Here is a 27,050-nt window from a genome sequence, read left to right as displayed (position 1 = left end):
GGAGGAGCAGGAGTTTTATCTATTACAATTATGTCAGCAGTAACAGCAGTAGGAGATTCAATTGGAATTCAGCAGGAACACTTTTATTCCTCAACAATTCTAAAACTGAACATGCATCTCTAGGCTGAGGTTGTGCTTCCTACAAAAACAAAAAATATAAATATCAAACAAAAGTCTTCTAAATCATAACAATAATAATCTATACTACATAATATAAATCATAACAACAGTAGTTTAATTTTTTATTAACTCAATCTAATTCCTGACTATCACAAGTTTATTCCTGACTAACACAATCTATTTCCTGACTATCACAAGTTTATTCCTGACTAACACAAGTTTATTCCTGAATAATACAATCTATTTCCTGACTACCACAAGTTTATTCCTGACTAACACAATCTAATTCTTAACAATGACAAGTTTATTCCTGATTAACTCAATCTAATTCCTGAGTACCACAAGTTTATTCCTGACTAACACAATCTAATTCCTAACAATGACAAGTTTATTCCTGATTAACTCAATCTAATTCCTGATTAACTCAATCAAATTCTTGAATACCACAAGTTTATTCCTGACTAACTCAATCTAATTCCTAACATAAATAATATAATTCCTGATAAAAGTAATTTAATTCCTCACAATGACAATTTTATTCCTGACTAACTCAATCTAATTCACTCAGAATTCCTTAAAAAAATATATATAATTTCTGACAAACACCATTAAATTCCTGAAAATTTTTAATAAAAATTATTACCTGATGGCCTTGATAAATAGCTAAAGAAAGTTCTTCTGTAGCTTTAGACTGAATAACATCATCAGATTTATTAAAAACATGAAAGCATATGAATAATACAAATAAAAATAAATACAATAAAATAGAAAAATAAACACATTTATTTATATAAAATATGATAGTTATACACAATAACTATTAAAATAAATTATTGAGTTAAAATACAAATATTACACCTTAGATGTGCTGTCATCATCCTTGTCTTTTTCATTTTCTTTTTCAGAAGTTTCTTGAAGTTCTTTTTCAGTAACTTGTACATTTTCTTCTTGGGATAGTTGTGGATCTTGAGAAGTAGGAGGAGTAGGAGTAATTAAAGTAAATCTAGGCAGAGAAGTATCTCCCTTGAGGAAACTCCTCCCTTCTTGCACAAGCCTAGCCTGATTCTCATTCATAGCAGAAGAATAAATTTCATTGAGACCCTTGGGTTTCTTTGGTGTTCTTGGAGGTGATGTGGAACTAAGAAGACCTTCATTACTAACTGAATGCACCTCTTTTTCTGATGGTGTTGTGCCTTCAACTAATTCTGGTTCTCTATCCAAATTTTGAACAACATTCAAAACATTAAAATCATCTGCCTTATTCTCTAGTTCCTTGCTTCCTTGGTTCGCATCCTCTAAATTTTGTTTTTTATCTTCAATTTGATCTTTTTGCAAACCAAGATCAGAAATAACATTATTCACCTATACAAAATAAAAATAATATCAGATATATATCTAATATGATTTTAATATATATAAAATAATAATAATAATAAAGGTAATCAAACTTACAATTGCATCAGACTTAAGTTTTTTATCAAACTGATCCAAATCAGTAGCTAAAGTTTTAGTCTGCATTGCAGCTTCAACTATTGCATCAATTTTTGCTAAAAATTCAGGTTTAGAATAGAAATCATCCTCTCCTTGAGATTGATATTCTTGTGAATATGTTTTTGCTTCATCCTTCAAATCAATAGCAAAGTCTATTTGGTTCTCTGATACAATCTTCAAGTCTCGACCAAATTTCATCATTTTCTTCTTCACAGGCTAATCAACAAATAAAATAAAAAATGAATAAGTAAAATGTAGGAAAATAACATAATTCTTATTCCTGACTAATAGTTACTTACTGATGATAATAGTAATCTAATTTCTGAGGGTATTTATCTTATTCCTGACTAATAGTTTCTTATTGCTGACAAGTAGAACTTAATTTCTGATGAAAAGAATTTAAATCCTGACAAACATATACTATAATCAAAATAAAATAATAGAATTAAGGATAATATTAGATAATGCTAATTTATGATAAAAAGTATATATAATTCTTGATAATATGATAGTAAATCCTGACAATAATAATGTATTATCAAATTACAACAATGTAAATAAATCTATCAACAATAACCTTAATATATTAATTTCATTTCCTGACCAAAATTACCATATTCCTGAAAAACAGTTTCTTATTGCTGATAATAGTAATCTAATTTCTAACTGACAATATTAATGTTGATTATGATAAAAGCAAATTATACAAAATATAAAAATATAATAAAAAGATGGAATTTTAAACTTACATCGATATCCATATAATCAATCTCAGCATCAGTAGAATACTCTTTAGGAATCTTGTACATTACATATCTAGCTTTGTCATCTATATCCTTCAATTCAAAGTTAGTAGATTGTACAACCTGATCTTCCTTCTTTTCTTCCTTCTTTGCAACTTGCCTTTCATCCAAATGTTCATCTTCATCACTGTCTTCAATCTTAAATTCAATACTGTCCAGCCTTAAAGTTTTTAGAAGAGCCTGTTCAGTTTTGCCAGCATATTGTTTTGGTATGGCAGCAGAGTATAGTTTCACATTACCATAATCCATATTATCTGCAACAAACTTAATCCTCTCATTCAAACTCTCACAACTCCAGTTCAAAATAAACGGCTTGCGATGTAAAGTTGTCCCAAACTCAAACTTTTGTAAAAATGCAATTACAAAAGCAACTAGACAGCCATTTACTTGTTTAGATTTTGTTTTCAACTCCTTTCCTTCCTTTTTTTTTTCCAAAACAAAGGCTTGAAAATCTGCTATTGACCCACATAAGAAATCCATAACGTAACCAGCCCAATTGAAGGACTTAATGAAACGCACATCTTCTAAAGACTTGATGATATTAAAATTAGAAGACTTATCACCAATTAGAGCCAGGAATGTAGACACAGCAAACATAACAAACATCTTTTTAAATTCGGGACCACCATGTCTATATTTCTCAAACAGTTTATAAGTAAGAATGTTGATATATGTCTTCTTCTTCTTCCTACCCTGAACCTCTTTTTCAAAATCCTTCTTACTTAGAACAACTTTTTCTTCTGTTTTCCTCTTCTTTTGCTTCTGTGCTTCAGCTTCATTTCCCTGTTCAGAGTCATCCTCTATATCCAAACCCAAAAATCTCCTCCACTCTTTCTTCAAATATTCATCAAGACTGATTGATTTCTTGTTTTTAGAAATCTCTTTCACAGGTATATCAGTAAAAGGAATACCCAACACATCAGCAATATCAGAACTATCAATATGAATTGCATGTTCCTTTTTACCAACAATAAGATTTCTAGCATGAGATTATAATGAGTTACTATATAGTTGTACAATTGATGACTGATATTTTCCTGCAAATTCATATGAAGCAATCCACCAAAACCAATCTCTATTACATCGTTCTTTTGCTCATCACTAAAATCTTCCATAATTATACAAAGATAACTAGGACCAAATTTAGTACCAATTTCAAGGTCTGAAATATCATCTTCAATAAGAGCACTGAAAAATAAAAAAGATGAATAAGACGAACTTATTCCTGATAATAATTATGTTATCCCTGATGATAGTAAACTTATTTCTTAGCATAATTATCTTTTTCCTGACAGGCATAATGTAATGACACATATCTGACCTAATTTAAATAATCTTATTTCTGAGCATAATTATATTTTTCTGACAACAATATCTTCATTTATGAACAAAATAATATTAATCCTGATAAAAGATAGAACTTAATTATTGCTGACAATAATATGTTATCCCTGATAAAAGCAATCTTACTTATGAGACTACTTATCTTTTTCTTGACAAAATTAACTTAAATTCTGACCAAAATAAGCTTAATACTGACTGAAGATACATTATTCATGAATGAAGTAATAAAATACTAACAACAAGAAGTTAATGTCTGATGGAAATCATCTAAATCCTGACAAACATAAACTATTATCAAAAATAACATAAATTATTCATTAATGAAGTAATTTGAATACAGACAACAAGAACTTAATTTCTGATGAAAATCATCTAAATCCTGAAAAATATATACTATTATCAAAATAAAATAATACAATTAAAGATAATATAATAAAATGCTTATTTCTGATATAAAAAATATAATTCCTGACTATATAATAGTCAATCCTCAAAATAATCAAAATTACAACAAATGTAATTACATCAAAAATAACATAATCCTACACAAGAATATTCAAAGTAAAAACAACAATTTGCATTTGATCGAACACCCGGCGTGCATCTTAATATACAAACAATATTTTTCCGAATTTAAAAGAATTCATTTCATATATCACACCTCACAGACCGAATTCGTTTAGAACCTTGTTTAGGACCACTCTTCTTCGAATGCTGTGAATCATCCCTACAGAAGAAGAACAAGAACAAAAAAAATAAATGAGTGACAATTTGTTTTTAAAAAAGAATAACCTAAATATAACTAAGAAATTTATTAACCTTTCAGGCATTTCAACTATCTTCGGAGGCTGTTTTGATGATCGTTTAGTTCGTTTCATATAAACTTTTAAAGGAGAAGAATCATCAACAGGGGGTTGGTCAGCCATTAATGTAGTTGAGGATGACGAAAATTAGGGTTTATGTAAAAAAAATAAAAATTAAGTACATGCAAGTAAAATATAAGCTAGAAAATGGAGTGATGCGAAATTTTAGGGAAAATGTAGGTAAGTTGATAGTAATGGAGTGTAACTGCAGAAAACGTGGGGAAGAAGAAGAAGGAGAAAGTCGGGACGTTGGAAGAATTTTGTTTTTTTTTTAAAAAAATCAAAAAAATCAGTGATATTTATTAATCGGGCCGTGCGCGGGCCGAACTATTAAAAAACGGGCCGCGCGCGGGCTTGTTAAAAGAACGGACTCACATGAGTCCGTTCTACACAATATTTTTCGTTTTGTTTGAGGATTAACAAAACAGGGTAATTAGTAAAAAGATTAATGATAAATGATTATTTATATTCAATTAAGTAGAATAGGGGATTATTTCTTAGAGAGATTTAAATTTATCTCGAGGCGACTTCTGTTGTTATTTCCATTCTTAGTATTTTATTGCGAAAAAGACTTAGAGGCTATGGAAGAGGGAATTGGAGAGAAATTATGAATGTGAAACAAAGAGAAAAAAAACACGAGGGGCTTTGAGGAAAGAGAAACAGATTAAGCTAAGAACTCTTAGAAGGCCAACGTTAGTATCTAATAAATAATTAGGTAAATAGTACTTGTAGACATTATTCTAAACTTTGTATAACCATATAAGTTAAGTGTTAAAATGTAAAGGAAGAAGGACAAGGTTGAGAAGGGAAATGAGAATATGGGGGTCGCAAGTAATGATTAATTTTGTAAATTTTGCTAAATCATTAGGCAATAAAGGAGGGAGAGACTAAATGATGGAAGATATAATGTCTTGTTTCTTGAAAAACTAAATTCTCAAGCTAATAAGCATTCACTTATTTGTGAAATATGCAAAACGAGAAAGAATGAAAGTGAGGGGAAGGAAGGTATCAAGTTTTAAATGCGTATTTGAAATTTGCAAAATTGTACGTACAAGACGAATGAGTAGTTATAGGAGAAAGAAACGCATTAACATACATTATATTTTCATGTACACATTAGTACTCTTAGAGATACATATTTAATCAACCTACCAAGTCAAAATTTAACTTACTCTTCTATACAGATCCCTAAGAGGTCTTTCCTAAAACAACACAAGGAGAACCTATTCATGTTTGTTATACAACCTTAAGGATAATTATTAAGAGAGTATAACTTATAACTAATATAAATGATAAATTAAATCATAATAAACATATATCATGAATTGGGGATTAATGTAAACCAAAGAGCTTGAGCGATAAAAACAGTTTTCAAACCTTTATAGATTGTTTAAATAGAACTCGGTATCCTACCTCTTTGAAATGAAAGAAAATTGTTTCTACTGTTGTCAAAAAAAAAAAAAAAAAAAACAAAATAAAAAGAAAGAAAGAAAGAAAGAAAATGAACCATTTATCCAAAATAAGACAAATAAATAAAAGCACTTTGTCACTTACAAATATCAACCTTTTATCACTTTTAGGAACAAAACACACTATAATTAATATATACCTTACCAAAATTGTGGGAGCATACGCCCACAACTAGGATGAGAAATTTATTTAAGAGTGGAGTAATTGTATATGATTTTAGGATTGGACAAATTATTCAGTAATAAGCAAACTATTTAGAGGTGGATAATTATTAGGGGTGAATTAATTTGTATATGGTTTTTGAGAGTAAACAAATTATTTAGGAGTGAGTTAAATGTATATGATTTTAAGAGGTGAGCAAATTCTATATGGCTCAACAATTTAATTAGGGATGACCAAATTCTTTAGGAGTGATTAAACTATTTTGGGGTGAGCAATTGCTTTAGGGGTGAGGTAGTTATAGTTTTTAGAGGTTTGCAAATTATTTAAAGGTGGACAAATTTTTAGATATAATTGTACGTGATTTATTTAAAGGTTTTGAAGAAAGTACACTCACTATGTCCAAATGTAATAGTTTTACGTGACTAATATTATTTCAAACATCCTCTTAAATTATTGTTGCACAAATCATAATCATACACTTATAACAATTTATTTAGTGTAAAAGTACCCTAGACATGTGGACCAATGTGCGAGGCCCACGTGTCAAGCCCTGGCAGGTTACCATAGGCCACTCACTAGCTGACACGTGGCAACCTCAGAGAATAATCAGAATTGCGGCTTTCAAAGGCCCAATTCCCGAGAAATCTGCACTTTGAGGCGCGACCCACTAAACCTAGGTCAGAGTGACCTAGGGAGGGCCACTTTTCCCAACGACCCTATAAATAGGGAGATATTCCCCCATTTTGGGGACACATTCAATCATTTATTACACCCACTTTCTCTCTCATTAGAGAACACCTGATCTCTGAATCCGAGAAGATACCCACCTAAATTTGCGCACCTCTTTATTCTCTTCTAAGTTTCTAACGTGATCTTCGAAGGCGGAGCTCCATCACCCGGAGTCTTCGTGTTTTCACAGGTACAGCTCGAGCCGGACTAGACTTTGTGACGTAACTCTCCCGAGGGACAAAAACACCCAAAACATTTGGCGCCGTCTGTGGGGAGAGTACCTCAAAGATGGTTCAAGAGTCTGTACCAATTCCTGATCCAAACAACCCTTAGTCGGTTATTCAATCGATAAATTCAAGCATTTCTCAACCAGTACATCAACTGGAGGTCTTTACTGACCAAGATGATGATGATGATGACAATGTGGAGACGTATGTGGCCAAGGATGGCTAATTCATTTCCAAATACACCCGTTCCAAGGATCAGTTGGAACGCCATACAAGCCAGGAGGGTCCAAGCAGACCCTCTGGGCAGCCAGAAGGGGAAACCCAGACGGCCAGAGGAACAGCACCAGTCACCCGGAACGAACTCATGAAATTCACGACTAGTTTCAAGGGTGAGATCAGGGATCTGATAAACCAAAACAAGGCTGGCTCTAGCAAGGGTCAGCCGGCTAAAAAGACTCCTCTAGCTGAGAGGAAGAAGCCAGTCAAGGACAAGCGGCCAACTCCACATCCCAAGGAGAAGTCATCCGCAACACTTGACTGGACAAAGATCCTTCTACCGAAGGGTCCGCAGAGAAACACCCGGCAGGATCAATCGGGTTGGAGCAAGAAATCAGCCTCCGATGCTCGGCACATCATTGAGCGGAGGAGAAACCATCTGCTGTCTAAGTCAGCCTCTACCTCGAGCTTTCCAGAAAGCTTCAAAGAAACTTCTATAAGGAACTCACTGTCCTTACATGAGAGCCAAACAGGCGACAAGTGCGTCAACATTGGCCCTCACATGATCGGAAAATTCCCGTATGCGCCTCAGGCGAAGTAGGGTCAATATGACCTTCAATACATGCAGCCGACCTACTACGGTCAAACGACATACAACAATGTCCAGCCTCTAGACTGGCAGCTCCGTCTGCTCAAACTTGGTGAACAACCGTCTGCGTTCACCATGAATATAACCGAGGCGGCTCAGCCGGCCAAGGTTAAGAATGTGTTGGTTGGTACCTATGATGGTACCACCAACCCCGAAGACCACCTCATGGCATACACCAACCTCATGTATCTACAGGGGTTGGATTATGCTAAGTGGTGCCGCTGTTTCCCGGCTACATTGAAGGGTATTGCCCAACAATGGTTTGGCAATCTGGCAGCTGGTTCAATTGATAGCTTCTAGAAGCTTGCCTTCTTGTTTGCTTCTAACTTCTCAATGAACATCCCTGCGAAGAAAACAAGTCTTGACTTGAGCACCATTAAGCAGGGGGAGAGAGAAGGGCTTCGCTCCTATGCCAGGCGGTTCAATCTGATAAGAATTCTGATACAAGGGCTATCTGACGAGGTAGCTTTTACAGAGTTCTTCAAGGGTTTGAAGGACGGGTCAACTTTCAAGTTTGACCTCGTCAGGAAGGGGGATTTCACCCTGCAGACGGCGCTAAGGGAGGCAGAAATCTATATTTAGGCAACCGACCTCTGCTCGCCTGGCACTCAGTCTGACTCTAAGAATTCTGACAAACAAAAAGACAGTCGGACTGCTTAGCCGGCGAAGAAAAAAGAAGAGAGCAAAAAGAGAAAAGAAGTCTAGGCGGTTAGTGACTCTGACCAGCCGTCCCAGAAGAAGAAGAAAGAATTTAAACCGTACGTCCCCAAGTACGAGTTTAACAAGGACTGCAACTTCCTCCTCATGGAGATTAAGGACCGGCTATCGCTAGAGAAGCCGAATTCGATGAAAAGTTTCGTCCAGACACGGAACAAGAACAAATTATGCCAATACCATGATGAAGTTGCCCATGACACTAACGACTGCTTTAGCTTACAGAGGGCGTTGGACCGTCTGGCTGACAAGGGGATGCCGAAGTCCTACATGTCTAAGTCCAAAGGAGGGACTAATAAGAAGAACCCGGGGCAGTCATCTAAGACTTCCCTGCCTACAAGTAGCTCGGAAAATTACAAGGAGTCGGTCTACACAATAGCAGGCGGGTTCTCATGTGGTGGCCCTACTATCCGAGGCACCAAGAGCCATCTTCAAAAAATGGACACGGCTGATGATGATGAAAAGGTGTCTGCCAGCTCCACCTTCCCAGACGTCCTTAACACTGAGAAGGACAGGGGCAGCGTCCACCGTCCGCCTGACAACCCGGTCGTCATTGAATGTAAGGCCGCCAATCAGCTGGTTGGGTGGATCCTTATTGGCACCGGCAGCTCGTCGGACATTATCAGCCTCAAGTGCTTGTAGAAGCTGAAGTACAAGCCCAGCAGCATGCACCCGGTCACCCACCCCTTGGTTGGTTTTGGGGTGGGATAGTGTACCCAGTTGGTAGAATTGACTTACCCATCCGGCTGGGAGAAAAAGGAGAAGGACGACATATGTTCGTCAAGTTCTTGGTAGTTGTGGAGCTGACCGCCTATAACATAATCTTAGGTCGCCACACTCTCAACGAAGCCAAGGCAGTGACCATCCCTTTTCTCATGCTGATCAAGTATGAGAGGGATGATGGCTTTGTTGGTTCCCTGAATGGGGATCAGAAGACGGCTCGAGAGTGTTACCTCTCAGCCGTCAAGCCCACTGTGGCCCCTGACGGCCAAGGGCAGGAGCCAATAGACCTTGACGAAGTCAGGGATGCCAACCCATCCCCACCAGCAGCCGGAAAGAAAAGAAAAGCTGCTCAGCTGGTGGAGGTGAAGAAAAAGAAGAAACAGCAACCACTGACCGGAGAGCGATCAGATGAGCTATGTCCCCATCCGGCCGGTGAACATATTGATCTTGCTCTGGACGACAGCCGTCTAGAGCGTATTGTAAAGGTTGGGACGACTGCTTATGCTACATTAGGTGCAGACTTGCACCTTTTTCTGAAAGAATTCAAATACATTTTTACCTTTAAAGTAGAAGAGATGTCAGGCGTCAGCCCGGATCTCGCTGTCCAGAAACTCGCCGTGGATCCAAAAAAGAAGCCCATCCGGCAAAAGAAAAGAAATCACGGCGACAATGAAAGGAATGGTGTCCTTCGAACAAGTGTATTATTCTGATAGCGGGTTCAGAATTATTAGAAAGCTAATATATTCAGTAAGGTCAAGTGATCGGAATGCCTGGGTGGAGGCCGCTTCCGATCAGTAATATTAATATAATTAATATTACAGCTTAATCTTGACTGAACCCTTCGGGTCACACCCAAGCAAATATATGCGAACCAACTCGACGAATTAATTCGGAAGAAATTAATTCGTCGCCCGAGTGTTAAATATTTAGACATCGGTAATTCGAGCTTAGAGCGTCGGAAGTCGAGTCAGAAATAATAAATGACGAGACACGCAAAATAATAATAAATCGACCATATTCCCAAAAGACCCCTAGCATCGGAGTGCCCCGAGCATCCGAATGCTAGGGGCAAAAATGTCCTAGCAAAGGTGGCTAGCAAGCACCAAGCCGAGCCTAGCATGGCTGGCTGGTGCGAGCTAGCGCACCGTGCTAGTAGCCACGGCCAGCCACGGCTAGGCACAGCAGCAGCCGCACCGCGCCACAGCAGTAGCTGGGTGCGAGCTAGGTGCGGGCTGGGCTCGGGCCGGGCTCGGGCTTGGCTCGTGGCTTGGCTCGGGCCATAGGGCCGTGGGTTAAGGGGAAGCTTGGAATATGGGAGTAAGTGGGTGAGGACATGTGGCACAAGGAGAGTATTGAATGGGGAGCAAGTATGGTCCCCTACTCTCCATGTGGTCCTCACCAACCCATCTCACATGGTAATGCCACTTGTAGATTTATTATTAGTTTGCAATTTTAATTTGATTTAACTTTAAATTAATTTTTGGAATTTCATGATCCCACATTGATGGGATAGAAATTCCCACTCATACTTTCCTCTATAAATACCAACCTTGGGATTTGGAGTAAAGTGCTTGAGTGGGAGTTAAAAAGAGCATTCCATAATTTTTGGGAAAACTCTTAAACTCATATAACACTCGGGTTTTGGTTGGACCTTGCTAACCCCAAGGTAGTAGACCTTAAAGTTGTGTTTGCCTTTTTGTGGGTGGATACCGTCGGAGGCGCGGCGCTTGACGTGCTCGTAGCTTTCAAGTAAGAGCCTCGGTTTTTGGGCGAAGCTCGCTTCGAGGGTAAGATTCGTTATCTTTTCTTTGTGATTATTATTTATGCTTTGTGATTTTAATTATTGCGAGTGGTTCCTCGGGTGGGGTTGTTTCCGCGGTGAGTCGGACTCACCATACCCCAACAGACAAAAGAAGTTAGGCGGCAGCTGTTGAAGTCAAAAAATTGTTGGATGCTGGGTTCATTCGGCCATGTAATTTTCCGGACTGGGTGGCGAATGTTGTGCTTGTAAAAAAGCCGAATGGAACCAGGCGCATGTGTGTCTAGACCTCAACAAGGCATGTCCAAAGGACAGTTTCCCGCTTCCAAAGATCGACAGTCTGGTCGACTCTTACAACTGGTCATGCCTTGATGAGCTTTATGGATGCCTATTCCGGCTTCCATCATATTCCCCTGTGGAAAAAAGATCAAGAAAAGATAACCTTCGTCACTGATCAGGGGTTATTTTGATATACGGTGATGCCGTTTGGCTTGAAGAATGCACCTGTTACTTTCCAGCGGATGATTAATACAGTCTTCATTAATCAAATTGGGAGAAATGTAGAGGTGTACATCGATGACATGATAGTCAAATCCAAGCTACAGACGGATCACCTTGCTGATCTCCGAGAAACCTTCACCACCCTCAAGCGGCATAAGGTCATGTTGAACCCTAAGAAATGTGTCTTTGGTGTTGAGTCTTGGAAGTTTCTCGGATTCCTGATTGATCAAATTAAAGGGGGATAGAGGCTAACCCGGAGAAGATACAGGCGGTAATTGACATGAAGTCACCCTGCACTATCAAGGAAGTTTAGAGATTAACCGGTTGCTTGGCGGCATTAGGAAGATTCTCATCCGGTCAGGTGACAAATGTTTTTACTTCTTCTAAGCAATCAGGAAGAATACCATATTTGAATGGGGGGATGATGCTGAGGTGGTCTTTATGAAGCTGAAAGAACACTTGCACTCTTTGCCAAGGCTTGTTAACCCTCTGCCTAAGGAGACATTGTACATGTACCTAGCCGCCTCAGATCATGCCCTCAGTGCCATTCTCCTTGCTAAGAGAGACAGTATTCAGCTCCCGGTTTATTTCATTAGCCATATACTCAAAAATGCTAAACTCCGGTACCCCATGGTTGAAAATTTTGGTCTTTCTCTTTATATGGCATTCAAAAAGTTGAAGCGTTTTTTCTTGGCACATCCGGTGGTAATTTACACCAATCAGCCCCTCAAGCTGCCAATGTCCACCTTGGAGTCATCCGGTAGAATGTTGAAATGGGCTATTGTAGACACCCATTTGTGTCTCCCCAAAACCAAACCCAGTGATGAATACCTTTTCATGTCGAATGATAATCGAATGAAGTGAAAGTGTGAAAAGTCTAGTGTTGCGGTTGTTTTTTTATTAAAAAACCCTTCTTTCTGTTTTCGAAACCTGCTCTATTTTATGAAAATAACCAGTCCAGTTTAGTTTTGTCCATGATAAGGGTCCAATAATGGTGTAGTTAGATTGGGCTCGAAAAGACCTTTCCAACGATAAACTATAAGCTCAATTCCGATGAATAATGAGGAAGTTATGGCCAAAATACTAAACTGGACCCGATTTGGTTCTTACATACGGCCCAATGAATTATAGTCTTCTAGAATACTCTAGAAGATTCTCTTAAATCCTAATGGAGTTAGGATTCATAATTATGTTTCAAAGAGTTTGAAATTGAATAAAACTACTCTTTTTGAAAGTCCTAATTCTATTCGAATTTAAAGAAGATCAAAGACAATCAGATATTATTTTCGTGCCTCATAATATTTATCCAAATTTTATATGGTTGGATAGATTTTGAAATTATCTTTCCAATGATATATTATAATATTAATTCCGAGCTATAACGAAAAAAAATTGAAAGAAATACAAAACTCTATCCAAAACTGACACCAACAACTATTTTGGCCATATCTTTTTATCTAAAAAGGATTTTAATCTTATTCTAACTGGGTTTGAAAGTAGACTTCAAGACCTTTCCAACGACATATTATATGACTTATTTGGACTTGTGGATCAAAAGATATGATAAAAACAAAATCCGCAAAAAACTGTTACACCACCTGACAACAGGTTCGTCGCCTGTCGACGAGCTCTGTCGTTAGCGACTGGATGCTGTTTTATTCCTTTTTGAACTCTATCTCTTTTTTATCAATTTCGGACTATTTTCTTATAAATAGGTTCCCTGGACCTCCATTTTCAATCATCAAATACAATCAACTCTCATCAAGAATTACTTGATTCTCTTTCTCTATCTCTCTCTCTCTCTCTCTCTCTCTCTCTCTCTCTCTCTCTCTCTCTCTCTCTCTCTCTCTATTTCTAGCCAACCCTTTTTGCAAACATAATACCGCATTTGCAATATCTCGACACACCTAGCCAAGTTCGAAGTTGCCTTCGCGCTAGACGTGAAAAGTTGATAATTTATGAGGGTTTGGTCCCAAATCTAGTCTAAACTTTTTAACTCTTTCTTTCAATTATTTAATTTAATTCTTTGATTATTATTTTATTAAAGTTGACTATCGCGTGTATTTTGTTATAAGAAAGAGATACACGGCTTCAAAAAAAGTAATTAGCTTATTCCCTATTTATTTATTTCGATGTAGAAAGCATGCTTAAATTTCATTAATTCCTAATATCATGTTAGGATGTTATTATTACTTTCTAGAATCATGCTTAGGTTGCCTTTTATTCCTTCTAATATCATGTTAGTATCATGTTAGGTTTAAAGCTTTGATCTTTATTGTTTAGTGACATGCTAGGGTTTAATTTGTTATTAATCATGTTAGTATCATGCCTAGGATCTTGCTATTGTTATTATGCTTTATTGTTAACATGATTATGATGCTTATTATGATGATTATTATGTTGCTTGATGTATATTTTTGTTATTGCTTGATCACGTCTTTTATGCTTGTTTAAAGGGAATTTGTATTTGAAATCACGCCTAATAAGATAATTAATAATTTGGTTTAGGCTAATATGATTTTAATTCAAGTGATCGCCAATAATAGTTTTATTTGTGCATTAATATTCAACCAACATAGATTAAACAGGTTTAGGGTTAACCTAATGATTTCATGTTAGCTAGAAAGCGCACATGAATACGAGTAGAATAAAGTAGAGGCCTAGTTTATAGGGCGAGTTCTTTCTATTTTAGATTAGATTCGTACCCTCATCCCCGAACCCTGATTGGTTTCAGACCTTTTTGGAGCTGACGATCTCATGGATCGTTGAGGGGTGTAACCTTCACCCTGTGAACAGTTTACAAGTTCCTAAAACTTGTTGGCGACTCTTTTGCTCTAGCTTCTTTCCCTTTGGTCGCCACCATGCTTAAGTGTATGATCACAATGGGGATCAAGTTTGGGATAATGCTTAAAATATTCCCTACAGCTATTGAAATGTAAAGTCTTGAAATCACTTACGAGCCAAGAAAAGCAGTGAAAGGTCAGGCGTTTGCCGACTTCATTGTTGAAATAACTCGACCGGCTTCTCCGGACAATCTTAATCAAGTTTGGAAAGTGTATGGTATGTAGACGGGAGCTCTACAAAGAACGGCTGTTGTGCAGACGTTATCTATGAGTCTCCAGAAAGAGACAACTTTGAGTATGCACTACGGTTTAAGTTTCAGGCCTCAAACAACGAAGCGGAGTACAAAGCCCTGCTAGCCGGAATCCGCATGTGTAGGGTGGCAGGAGAAACAAAGATTGATGCCTATTCTGATTCGCAGTTGGTCGTTTGTCAGTATGAGGGTGTATATGAAGCAACCCATCTGGCTATGATCAAATATCTTAAGGCAATCAAGAAGAGGCTGGGACACTTAAAGAATTTCGTCTGAGTCAAGTGCCTAGGTCCGACAACAACCAGGCGGATGCCTTGTCCAAATTGGCATCTTCCGCCTGCTGTGATACGCCTCGGTCAGTATTTTGGGAAGTCTTAAAAAAAGAAGTATATATGAAGAGCCCATTGGAATCTTGGACCGAAGCTCTACCTGGATGGATGGCATCCGGGCATACCTTACAAACGGCTCGCTTCCTAATTCACCACAGGAAGCAGCCGTCATTAAGAAGCAAGCTGCAAACTTCGAGATGAGAAACGAAGAACTATTTAAGGTTCTTTATCTTACACCGTTATTGAAGTGTGTTACCCCAAAAAAGGGGAAGGAAGTTCTCGAAGAGTTGCATGTGGGATACTGCGCCTCCCACATAGGCGGCAGATCTCTGGCTGTCAGAGCCAGGCAGCATTACTTTTGGCCTACCCTTGAGACAGACGCCAAAGAGATGGTGAAGAAATGCGACAAATGCCAGAGATTTAACAAGCGTGTTCATCGTCCTGCTACTGATCTGACGGCAATCCACAACCCAATCCCGTTTGCTAAATGGGGCATGGACATCTTGGGTCCTTATACACCTACACCAGGCGGAAAACGCTATATTCTTGTGGCTGTAGATTACATCACCAAGTTGGTGGAGGCTAAGGCGGTCAAGAACATCAAGACAAAGGATGTCATCTCTTTCATATGGAAGAACATCATCACCCGGTTTGGAGTACCTATGTTTATAGTGTTTAATAATGGACCTTAGTTTGAAACGCCTCAGCTTAAAACTTGGTTGGGAGATCAAGGGATCTCACACTGTTTTACATCAGTTGGCTGACCCCAAGCAAACGGCAAAGTTGAAGCCTTCAACAAACTCATCTCAAACGGCATCAAAAAGAAAATTGAAATAGCCGATGGTTTATGGGCAGAAGAGTTAATTCACATCCTATGGGCCATCCGGACAACTGAAAAAGGGGCAACCAGCGAAACCCCATTTCTCATGGTATACGGTGCTGAAGCCGTCTTTCCCATCGAGCATTATGAGCCGACTCGATCTTCGAGTCATGCTTTACGATGAAGAGGCAAACTGGGAGGCCATGCGGCTGGCATTGGACACACTCCCGTAACGCAGGGGCAATGCTACCCTACGTCATGAGATTTACCGTTTGAGAATGACAAGAGCCTACAACAGGTTAGTGCACAAGCGCCCTTTGAAACTTGGCTTCTTTGTGTTACAAAAAATGGAGGCAACCGGTAGGACCAATGAGCTTGGAAAGCTAACTCCTAATTGGTAAGGCCCCTACCGGATCTATGATGAAGTTAGGGATGGCACCTACCGCCTGGAAACACCATACGACAGACAACTTGGAACGTTGACAACTTAAAAAAGTACTACATCTGAGAGTTGTAAATTTTTTGTAAACAAGAAGTCTATTAATGAAAAATTACTTTTTGTTTTCAATTTTATTACTGCTAATGTTATTTGTTTTTACGCCGTCTAGGCAATGCCCAGACAGACCATTCGCTTTCATTAAAAAAGCTAAGTTTGAAACTTAGCAGAAAATAAGCTTAGCACAAAAAGGCTTAGTGGCTACACAACCGGTCTTGACTAGGATGTGAGGCCTATGGCCAGATGGTTGCTTACTTTATAAAATCACCTGTTTTAGTTTGAAACATGGCATCCGGCAACACCCCTCCGGGTGCAATCGTTGTAGAGAGCACTCTATTGTTTGCTCTACGTACGCATGCAGACGGCAAAGATTGAACGACCTAAATGGTCAACTTATAGCCATCTGACCCTAATACTCTAAAGAACGACTAAGTTTTCGAGTAGCCGAATATCTCAAGATAACACCCGGCTATCGACCGAAGTTCTTGCTTAGATTATTTATTCCAAAATTACACAAGTCCTCCCATTGGGGCAAAAGCGTTTTGTGTAATGGCCATGCACTCCACCCCACACGGTCATTTACCGCCCGGGTAAGAGGCTGGGACGCCTGTTTAATGGCCGGCTGTGCACTTGGTTTGGGGCAATCACCATTGTGATTGACTGGCTTACAAACATCTCATACTCCTCAAAGTATCAAACGTTTCCAAGCCAATCAATTAGTCTAAGATGAAACCAAACACACAGCCGCCCAGGGGCAAGGACAGCCGGATTACTATCTGTCGCATGCTTTTCAAAAGTTAGGCAAAATATCAAGTATATGGCAAAATATCAAGTATGTACATGCAAATTTAAAATTCAAACGCAAATGCAATATGTGAAAAAAAAACCGACTGGGTTGGAATACTTCAATTAAAATCGGCATAAAGGCTGAATAATATTATTAGCCGAATTCCCATCCGGTGAAATTAAAGAAAGAAAAATATTGTTACCCGACTCCATAGTCGGTAAAATACAAAGATACTCGGCATGCAAGCCGGAAAAGAAAGCTAATGGCAGACTGCCGCAGAAAAATGAGTGGCTTACTCAAGGTTGCTGAGTTGGCTGCTCCGGCTGGTCCTGACCTGCAGGGAGGGATTCTGATTGATTCTCAGCCGTCTGGGGTTGGATCTCTTGGTTATCTTGGCCTTCTGCCTGCTGCCCTTCTTCATCTGAGACCTCATATCCCAGCTCAGAAGCCCAAGTGTTGAATCGAGGCGGGGCTGCCTCTCCCAGCGCTTGGGCATCATACACCGCAGTGGCATAATCATACATAAGCTTGTAGACCTCAAAGTCTACGTCTGGGTAAAGGAGACCCAAAGCAATTCTGAGACGGGCCTCATGAAGGAATTGTGTCTTCGATAAGTGCAATTACTAGATATATCAAGGATCACTATTATGGAGATAATAAGTTCATTCTATTGGGGCGTCATCCTCTGTTGCTAGACTATGAGAGATGATCTTTGGGCTAGTCAAATAGCCCAAAGCCCTTTAGAATGGATCCTATATTGGTCACACACAAGGGTATTGGGTTAAGCAAGTTAGAGGCCCATTAATGGGCCTCATGAGCAATTAATTAGTCATAAGCATGAGTGGGCTAAGTATAGTTTGAGTGGGATTAGGAATTGGGCTTGGATTTGGACTTGGACTTGGACTATTATTTAGAGATACGATCTATAAATAATAGCCTTGCCTAGGGTTGATTGAAAAGTCACAATTTACACACAGTGAATTGTGAATCAAGCAACCATCATCCAAAAGCCCTCACCCTCTCTCTCACTCACGCACGCCCTCTCTCTCCCCTCTCACCCACGGCCGGCCACCCCTAGTGGCCACGTGGTGTTGCGCGGTGGTTCTTGGCTAGTTGATCGTTCGTTCATCTCCGTAGAAGGTTGATAGAAGTGTTCTTTCGCGACTAACTAGCATTAGTGGAGGTCTTAATCCGTGCCCGTGGACCAAGTAGAGGAATCACGTTTGAGGTTCTTTATCTCCCCATTGTTCTTGCTCGATCATCGTGGAATCACGCTTCAAAGGTATAATTCTTACTTCTTTATGTGTTATGCATGAGATCCTTGGTTTGGTGCTATGTGAATATGATTCATGTTAATTCCGCATTTAGTACCTATAATCTCCTACAATGGTATCAGTTAGCCTCTTGCATTTACATATATTGAGTAATAATTCTTTGATAATCCACAATTTTAATTCAATTAGGAGGGAGAATATTTAATTATGAGTCAATTGTTATTTTAAATGTGATTTAACAATATAGAATCATTAAAGGTGTTTAATTTGCTCCATATTAGCCTTAATTTGATCCGAATTTTGCCCCAAATTAATCGAAAAATTCGAACCCCTAAACCCTAATTTCGAAAATTTCGAAATTTTAAACCCTAATTTGTGAAATTTTGTGTTTAATTTTGATTTATTTCGATGGTAATATGTTTAAGGAATTTAATCTATTTGATTACATGTTAAAATTATGAATTTTTCATGATCAAATTATTTAATTTAAGTGTTAAATTAAATTGGGGATTAATTTCATCAAGAACCCTAATTTCAAAATTCAATATGATTTAATTTTGGAATTAATAGGACCACATAAAGTTTAATTTATTTTTACAAAATCTGTTTTGTTTTAATTTATCAAAAAAAAAAAAAAAAAGGAAATTACAGCAGCAGCCACCGCGGCTGGGTGGCGCTGCCACGGCGGTGCTGCTACTGGTGGTCCAGAAGGGAGGGGCGGGGCTGGGTCAGGCAGCAAGGGGCAGCGCAGCAGTGCACCACCCCGTTGCGTGTGCTGCTGCTGCTATTCCTGCGTCACTGCAGGGGCAGCGCACACCGTAAGGTGTGCGGCCACCGTGGCTGGCTTCGGCTGGCCACACCACGGTGGCTGACGCGGCTTTTTCAAAAAAAAAAATTTATTTTATTTTATTTTAGATAAAATCATATTTCAATTTTTTTAAAAAAAAAAAAAAAGGATAAGTTTAAATTTTGAAAAGATAATTAACAAAATTAAAGTTGTTATTTTTGTTAAGTTTGGATAATTATGGAGCAAAAGATTCTAATTGGATAATAATTGATTAAATAATGTGATTATCTCATAGTTATTTATGGATAATAATTGATTTAAAATATGTGATTGGTTAGTAATTAGGATAGAATTCCTAAATTAGTTAGGATAATCATGGAAAATAAATATGATTTATCTTCCATAATTTCAAATAAGATTTGATTCTATCTCATACCTAAAATTAAAATATATGATATTTTATGATTGGTCATGAATAATATATGATATTATCTAATTACAGTAATTAATTAATTAAAATATGAGATATTTATAGCCATGTTTCCTTCATTATGATCATTTGATGTTATAGTTTAGGAAAGCATGATGAGTGATTTATTATATGGCACTTTATAATATATGATATTGTTTATTGCTATATATATAGACTAGTATGGCCCATAGATTCTAAATACGATCTGCGCATCGTGATGTATTTTTGTAATCTAAATACGGTCTGCGTACCGTTGAGTATTTTTGTAATTTATTTTATTTTATTTAAGTAGTAGATAGAATAGAATAAAATTACAGGTTGCAGTTGATCCAAAAACCAATGAAGTGAAGGCCCAATGGAGCAAGATGGATGAGATCCATGAAGGTTCAAGTGGGAGCATTTTACTTTATTAGTTTTCTTAGGATTAAGGGGCCATACTATGTCATGTTTTATTGCATTAGTAGATTATGCATGTTTAGGTTTATTTATGTTGCTTGATGATGCGCTAGAGTTCACTATATAATCACAACATAATAAATCTAGATCCCAGTAATATTGAGGCAGCTTTTCCAATTAAAAACCTGATGAAACCTTTGACATTTGTGATGGGTCATGCCAAAGCTGGGCATCATAATTTTCATTGGGGAGTGGGGGTAGGACAAATTCTACACTTTTAATTGGTTATACTCAACAGGGTTACCTAAAGACAAAGTTTAGAACCTTGAAGCTAAGGGTAATAATTAAACATGTGATGATTAATTATTCAACCAAGAATTACAAGAGTTGTAATCAGTAAAGAGTTTACTCACCTTGAAAATGTAATGGTTGATGGCAGGGCCAAAGTCCGGTTAATTATTGCACAAATAAAGGATCTTGGAATCATTTTATTCAATAGGGATCATTTAAATATTGAATGAATGCTTTAAAGTTACCAATAAATTCTAAAATTACTTATGGTACTTTAAATTTATTAAACATAATTATTGAATTTTGCCTCGTTTTGTTTTTGTTTGTAGATGAATAACTTATATGACAACACAGATTTACCAATGAAACTCAATTTAAGGCTTAATCTCATAAACTACAGGCAATGGGAGGGCGAATTGAGAAATGTTCTCACAAGCTTCAAGCTTGATGCTCGCCTGTATTTACCCATTGAGAACAAGTGTGCTCCTGGTCAGGACCCTGAAATGCATGCAAAATTAGTTTTGGATGCACTAAAGGTCAAGAACCTAATACTGGAATCTATTCCAAACTGTTGGTATAATAGGTTCAGACGGTATGAGGTGACCAACTTATATCAATGTCTTCGTGCTATCTGTAGAGGTGGCATGGGGGCATTGGGTAGCGGAGGTGCCAACGATCCACATGTAAGAGAGATCGTTAACTCGATCCCTCAGATTTACTATTCCTGGGCTGACAGTTTAAGGTATGAGACTTACAGGATTCATGGTAAGATAATGGCAAAGAAACTCTTACCTGGTCAGTCAGTGAGGAACCATGTCAATGAATTGGTTGATATGATCAACCAAATGGATGTCCTCGGGAAACCGATCGATGATGATTATGCGCGTGACATTATCTTGTTCTCGCTCCATGCTGGTTTTGACATTGTGAGACTTTCTCATAATGATGAGGGATCATCAGCGAATTTGATCAACATCTTACTTAACCATGCTGAGGAGTACCTGATTAGGAGAGATTGCCAGTGCTTCTATTGTGGTGGATGGCAAGCCCATACACCAGGGTGTCCCCATTATGCACCAGTGAAAACAAAAGGTAAGGAGTTACTTGATGTTTTTGTTGTAAAGATTAATCTTACTTCATCTTCCACTTGGGTATTCGATACCGGTTGTGGTGCTCATATCGTTAATGACGTGCAGGGCTTGAAAGGAAGTAGGAAGCTAGATCCAGGGGAAGTAACACTTCGAGTAGGAAATGGAGCAAAAGTTGCTGCACTTGCTATTGGGAGTTATCATTTGAGACTTCCTTCTGGACTCATTTTAGTTCTTAATAACTGTTATTTTGTTCCCAGCATTACTAAAAACATTATTTCAGTTCCAGTTTTAGATACTGAAGGTTTTTCATTTGAAATAAGAGACAAACGTTGTTTTATTTCAAAAGAAAATATGTTATATGCTAATGCTAAGTTAATCAATGGCTTGTATGTTTTAGAATATGCAAATCATATCTACAACATAGATCATAAAAAGCAGAAAACAGATGGTTCAAACCCAACTTACCTATGGCATTGTAGGCTTGGACATATTAACCAAAAGCGCGTCCAGAAATTACATAAGGATGGACTCCTTTCTTCTTTTGATTATGAATCATTTGAAAACTGTGAGTCATGCTTGCTTGGAAAAATGACTAAGTCACCCTTCACGGGTATAGGTGAAAGAGCTAGTGACCTTTTGGGACTCATACATACAGATGTGTGTGGACCAATGAGTTCAAAAGCTAGGGGTGGATATAATTACTTCATTACTTTCACTGATGATTTAAGTAGATATGGTTACATTTACTTAATGAAGAACAAGTCGGAAGCCTTTGAAAAGTTCAAAGAATTCCAGAATGAAGTACAAAACCAGCTTAAGAAAACAATTAAGGCATTACGATCTGATCGTGGTGGCGAATATTTAACCCAAGAATTTGATGAACATCTGATTAATTGTGGAATACTTTCACAATTAACCCCTCCAGGGACACCTCAATTAAATGGAGTGTCAGAAAGGAGAAATAGGACTCTACTAGATATGGTTAGGTCCATGATGAGCTTTACTGATCTTCACATATCATTCTGGGGATATGCATTAGGAGCAGCTGCGAATATACTAAACAGAAGCCCGTCCAAAGCAGTTGAGAAGACACCATATGAGTTATGGACTGGAAGAGTTCCAAAATTGTCTTATCTCAAGATTTGGGGATGTGAGGTCTATGTAAAACGTTTACAAAGCGACAAATTACACCCAAAATCAGACAAGTGTTTCTTTGTGGGTTATCCTAAAGAAACAAAAGGGTATTACTTCTACAATCGCGAAGATAACAAAGTGTTTGTTGCTCGCGATGGTGTCTTTCTAGAAAAGGAATTTATATCTAGAAAGCCAAGTGGGAGTAAAGTGGTTCTCGAAGAAATTCGAGACGAGCAACAAATGGATGTGGATAACACCACGTCAGAGGCGAGGGCGCATGAAACGATTAATCATGCGTCGGAGCAAGCTAATTCCACCAGCGAGACTCCTATCGTCCCACTTGAATCTAATTCATGCGAAAATCTTCAAGGAGTTGGAGAGAAAATTTCTACTGTTGCTCCTACCCCACGTAGGTCTGCCAAAATCAGAAACAAACAGTTTGTCGAGGTTCTGTTAACTGAGGATTCTAAAATCTTCTTATCGGAGAATGAGGAACCCACAACCTACAAGCAAGCTTTGGTGAGCCCCAACTCAGATAAATGGCTTGAGGCCATGAAATCCGAAATGGAGTCAATGTCTAAAAATAAAGTGTGGACCCTAGTAGACTTGCCTAATGGGGTAAAACCCATTGGTTGCAAATGGGTCTACAAGATTAAAACAGACAAGGATGGAAATGCCTACATCCATAAAGCAAGACTAGTTGCAAAAGGGTACAGACAGATTCATGGTATTGACTATGATGAAACTTTTTCCCCAGTAGCAATGCTTAAGTCCATTCGAATTCTTCTAGCGATTGCCGCATTTTTCGATTACGAAATTTGGCAGATGGATGTCAAAACCGCCTTCTTGAATGGGTTCTTGACGGAGGAAGTGTACATGACACAACCTGAGGATTTTGAAGATCCGGAAAATCCTAGAAAGGTATGCAAGCTTGAGAAATCCATTTATGGATTGAAGCAGGCATCCAGGAGTTGGAATCTACGCTTTGATGAAGCGATCAAAAGGTTTGATTTTGTCAAGAGCGAAGAGGAACCTTGTGTATACAAGAAGTCTAGTGGGAGCAGCGTAGTTTTCTTAGTCTTGTATGTGGATGACATACTTCTCATGGGAAATGACATACCAATGCTTGAGTCAGTCAAGGAATGGTTGAAGAGTTGTTTTTCCATGAAAGACTTAGGTGAAGCCGAGTACATTTTGGGAATCAAGATCCATAGAGACAGGTCTCGAAGGATGATTGGACTAAGTCAAGAGACTTATATTGATAAGGTTCTTGACAGGTTTGAGATGACAAACTCCAAGAGAGGTTTTCTCCCCATGTCCCATGGCATTACGCTCAGTAAATCTCAATGCATGCCCGGTTATGCCATATGAGATGAGACGTATGGCTATCATTCCTTATGCTTCTGCAATAGGATCGATTATGTATGCCATGATTTGTACAAGGCCGGATGTTGCATATGCTCTAAGCATGTGCAGCAGGTTTCAAGCAAATCCAGGTGAAGCACACTGGACGGCTGCCAAGAACATCCTTAAGTACTTGAGAAGGACGAAAGGAATGTTTCTAGTGTATGGTGGCGAAGATGAGTTGGTTGTCAAAGGTTATACGGATGCGAGTTTCCAAACAGACAGGGATGACTTCATATCTCAATCTGGATACATTTTCTGTCTGAATGGAGGAGCAGTGAGCTGGAAGAGTTCAAAGCAAAGCACTGCCGCAGACTCTACGACAGAATCAGAGTATTTGGCTGCTGTTGAAGCAGCTAAGGAAGCTGTTTGGATAAAGAAGTTCCTGACTGAGCTGGATATCGTACCAAGTGCTCAAAAGGGAATTGAGATATACTGTGACAATAATGGAGCTATTGCTCAATCGAAGGAAGCTAGGTCACACTTCAAATCCAAACATGTGGAGAGGAAGTTTCACCTCATTCGAGAGATCGTTGACAGAGGAGATGTCAAGATGAGCAAAATTCACACGGATGAGAACATCGCTGATCCGCTTACTAAACCCCTTCCAATGCCTAAGCATGAGAAGCATACTAGTGTAACTGGATTGAAGCAAATGGTGTAATTAGAAGTTGTTATTTGTTTTGAGAAAATAAATTGCATATGTAATACATTCATTTGCAGAATTATGTTTAATCAGAAATTATCTTTTCTCTTATTTAATTGTGGTTTCAATATTAAATAAAATGTCCAAAATAATTATGAATTGATGGGCTCACTAGGTTAATGACCTTTTTAATGAAACCCCACAGGTGAACAAAATTCATATATTATCAAGTTCCTAGTTCGGAATCATTAAAGTGGACATAAATGATTTCTTATACTGAACTAGCATGTTAAGATTGATTGGATAGCGCAGTTTCATGGGCTATGGGAGTGTAGTGAAGCTCGGTCAATCACATGGATATGCATGAATGATGCATGATCGAACTATAGACCAACTTTGAAGTTCAAGTATAGAACTTCCGGATATATTAGTGGATTCCTTTGACATGAGTGGAACATTGGTTTCATTCAATGGATGATATAACTGTGGTACAATCAAACGTCTTCCCGTAACTGGAGATTATAAAGGGTGTTTCCTGGTTATTTCAGAAGTTGAGTGGGAGCTTTGGTTGCCACGAGATTGGATAGAGTCTTCCTATTTAGGAATGTGTCATGTTTTGGCCTCTTGAAGAGGGAGAATTAAGAAAATGCATGGCCGTGCTCAAATGTGTTATATAGTAACCATTTGTTTTGTAATTCTGACTCAGATTTCAAGAAACGATTTGTAGATTAATATAGATTACATAAGATGCAATCATATTATCAAATCGAAACAAAATGACTTAAGGAATTTGAATATTGCGCACTTGTCTCAGACAAGTGGGAGATTGAAGGAATTGTGTCTTCGATAAGTGCAATTACTAGATATATCAAGGATCACTATTATGGAGATAATAAGTTCATTCTATTGGGGCGTCATCCTCTGTTGCTAGACTATGAGAGATGATCTTTGGGCTAGTCAAATAGCCCAAAGCCCTTTAGAATGGATCCTATATTGGTCACACACAAGGGTATTGGGTTAAGCAAGTTAGAGGCCCATTAATGGGCCTCATGAACAATTAATTAGTCATAAGCATGAGTGGGCTAAGTATAGTTTGAGTGGGATTAGGAATTGGGCTTGGATTTGGACTTGGACTTGGACTATTATTTAGAGATACGATCTATAAATAATAGCCTTGCCTAGGGTTGATTGAAAAGTCACAATTTACACACAGTGAATTGTGAATCAAGCAACCATCATCCAAAAGCCCTCACCCTCTCTCTCACTCACGCACGCCCTCTCTCTCCCCTCTCACCCACGGCCGGCCACCCCTAGTGGCCACGTGGTGTTGCGCGGTGGTTCTTGGCTAGTTGATCGTTCGTTCATCTCCGTAGAAGGTTGATAGAAGTGTTCTTTCGCGACTAACTAGCATTAGTGGAGGTCTTAATCCGTGCCCGTGGACCAAGTAGAGGAATCACGTTTGAGGTTCTTTATCTCCCCATTGTTCTTGCTCGATCATCGTGGAATCACGCTTCAAAGGTATAATTCTTACTTCTTTATGTGTTATGCATGAGATCCTTGGTTTGGTGCTATGTGAATATGATTCATGTTAATTCCGCATTTAGTACCTATAATCTCCTACAATGGTATCAGTTAGCCTCTTGCATTTACATATATTGAGTAATAATTCTTTGATAATCCACAATTTTAATTCAATTAGGAGGGAGAATATTTAATTATGAGTCAATTGTTATTTTAAATGTGATTTAACAATATAGAATCATTAAAGGTGTTTAATTTGCTCCATATTAGCCTTAATTTGATCCGAATTTTGCCCCAAATTAATCGAAAAATTCGAACCCCTAAACCCTAATTTCGAAAATTTCGAAATTTTAAACCCTAATTTGTGAAATTTTGTGTTTAATTTTGATTTATTTCGATGGTAATATGTTTAAGGAATTTAATCTATTTGATTACATGTTAAAATTATGAATTTTTCATGATCAAATTATTTAATTTAAGTGTTAAATTAAATTGGGGATTAATTTCATCAAGAACCCTAATTTCAAAATTCAATATGATTTAATTTTGGAATTAATAGGACCACATAAAGTTTAATTTATTTTTACAAAATCTGTTTTGTTTTAATTTATCAAAAAAAAAAAAAAAAAAGGAAATTACAGCAGCAGCCACCGCGGCTGGGTGGCGCTGCCACGGCGGTGCTGCTACTGGTGGTCCAGAAGGGAGGGGCGGGGCTGGGTCAGGCAGCAAGGGGCAGC

Source organism: Chenopodium album, chromosome 21 (genome assembly GCF_948465745.1).
Source record: "Chenopodium album chromosome 21, dcCheAlbu1.1, whole genome shotgun sequence".
Lineage (NCBI taxonomy): Eukaryota > Viridiplantae > Streptophyta > Magnoliopsida > Caryophyllales > Amaranthaceae > Chenopodium > Chenopodium album.
This window is presented reverse-complemented; position numbering follows the sequence as displayed.